Here is a 2,457-nt window from a genome sequence, read left to right as displayed (position 1 = left end):
AAGGCTCGGACGGGACAGAGCAAAGCTAGGGCTGGGTCTGCCTCCTCCGGGGGCAGTGCTTGCAGGTTCACTACCTGATCCCTGAAGGGGGTAGTAGGAACCTTGGGCACATAGCCGGGCCGGGGCCTCAGGATTACCTGGGAGTCATCCGGCCCAAACTCTAGGCACGAATCGTCGACTGGAATGCGTGCAGGTCCCCTACCCTCTTGATGGAGGCCAGTGCAAGCAGGAGCAGAGTTTTCATTGATAGAAACTTCAGCTCAACTGACTACAAAGGCCCAAATGGGCCCTGCTGTAGTGCTTTGAGCACTAGAGACAGGTCCCAAGAGGGTATAGAGGGGGGCTGGGGAGGATTTAACCTTCTCATGCCCCTAAGGAACCTGATGACCAGGTCATGCTTCCCTACTGATTTCCCTTCCATGGGGTCATGGTTAGCAGCAATCGCAGCGACATAGACTTTAAGGGTGGAGGAAGACAGCCTTGCTGCAAAAAGGAAAGCACGACCCTGATCGGGCCTTCTCGGCAAGAAGAACACCACTCGATGAACAGGTTCCACTTCAAGGCGTGAGCGTGTCTTGTAGATGCCCTGACCTTGCACAGCGTCTGTGCGAGAAGGCTCACTGGGGAATTTTTTTTTACCATCTGGGGATGGAGTCTCCACTTTCTGGGGAGCGCAGCTTGTGACAGCTTGTTGGCTGCACGGTTGTGCAGGCCTGTATTGTAAATGGCACAAAGTGACCTCAGATGCTTCTGACTCCAGAGGAGGAGGTGGCGGGCGAGTTGCGACATGCGACGGGAGCATAGACCACCTTGTCGGTCGTAGTGTTGCCTTTCTTGGGTACAATGAAGTAGGGGCTGTAAAACCCCGTCTTCATATCGGCTGTAGGGACCGGCTCTATCGCATCCTTCGCCAGTAGGACTGCGATTTCCGCACGCAAGACAGGAGCATTGGCCAACTTCACTGATGTGAAGCGGATGCCGCTGAACTTGGGTGAAGTAGGGGCTGTAAAACCCCATCTCCATATCGGCTGGAGGGACCGGCTCTATCGCATCCTTCGCCAGTAGGACGGCGATTTCCGCACGCAAGACAGGAGCATTGGCCAACTTCACTGATGTGAAGCGGATGCCGCTGAACTTGGGGGGACGCCGGGTGAACTGAATCGCATAGCCGAGTCTGATGGTCAGCAGGAGCCAGCAAGACGTTCGGGTAGCCAGGCACCCAGGACCACCGACGTACCTGCGGTGGGACAGCGAGGTGGAACGCAGGGATCCAGTCCGTGGGCGGACCGAAGAGGGGTCTGAGTGTGCGGTGCAACGTTTACCTGGTTCCACGGTTTGGCAGAGGGTGCGTGAGCAAGACCTTTGATGACGCTCTTGAACCACCCGCTGCTGCCTGCTGGCGAGAGAGGACGATGAGTGTGGTCCGGTGTTGGTCTGTCCGCGACTCTCCATGCCCTCTTGGGACCCAGAGACAGAGAAAACCGCTCTCCTGTCGAGATTTTTGGAAACCAGATTCTCCACCCGGCCCTCCTCCGGGGAAGGGAGAGGTGCATTCACCATCCCCCAAAGAGCAGTTCCCTCTCTCTCTGGGTCACCCGTCTGCTCACCGCCAGGTTTGACAGGGGCCTCGAGGCGAATGCGGCGTGGGGGTGGACACAGGGGGCCGCCCTCGGCGATGAGCAGGCTGGGGCGCTGCGGCCGGGGTATGGGTGGAGGCAGCAGCTGCCCGCCGGGGCAGGACATGTCAGATCGCCTCAGTCTGCTCCTGTGCAGCCGAGAACTGCTGGGCCACGTTCTCGACTGCGTCGCCAAAGAGGCCAGTCTGGGACACAAGGACCTTGAGGAACCAAACTTGTCGGCGTCCCTCATGTTGGCCAGACACAGCCAGAGATGGCGCTTCTGGACCACAAGTGTGGACATTGCACGACCCAGAGAACTCGCAGTGACCTTCGTCGCTCGGAGCACGAGGTCAGTTGCGGTTCGGAGCTCTTTCAGAACTTCCGGATCGTGACCACCCTCACGCAGGTCCCTCAGTGCTTTAGCCTGAAGAACCTGCAGTAATGCCGTAGCGTGTAAGGTTGAGGCAGCTTCTCCACAGGCCACATAAGCATCGCCGGACAGACCAGATGAGTACCTACAGACCCGGGAGGGGAGGCACGGTTTGGCCTGCCAGGTGGAGGCGGTATCAGGACACAATTGCATCGCAACCGACCGCTCCACCGGGGAGACCCCCGTTTACCCCCTAGCTGCACCACCATCGAGAGTGGTGAGGGAGGAGGAGTTAGCAGGTCGGTTTCCGGCAGAAAAAGTTGCCTTTCCTGACCTGGTAAGCCCCCTCATGCACCTCCGGGAAGAATGGCACCGGGGCGGGGCGCTGAGAACCAGCGCGAGCCACCCCGAGAAACCAATCATCCAGCCTTGAGGGCTCGGGACGCGGTGGAGGTTTCCACTCGAGCC

Source organism: Sinocyclocheilus rhinocerous, unplaced genomic scaffold (assembly GCF_001515625.1).
Source record: "Sinocyclocheilus rhinocerous isolate Xijiao unplaced genomic scaffold, SAMN03320098_v1.1 scaffold2415, whole genome shotgun sequence".
In the NCBI taxonomy this organism is placed as follows: domain Eukaryota; kingdom Metazoa; phylum Chordata; class Actinopteri; order Cypriniformes; family Cyprinidae; genus Sinocyclocheilus; species Sinocyclocheilus rhinocerous.
The sequence above is the reverse complement of the archived record's forward strand: the minus strand, read 5'-3'. Positions refer to the sequence as shown.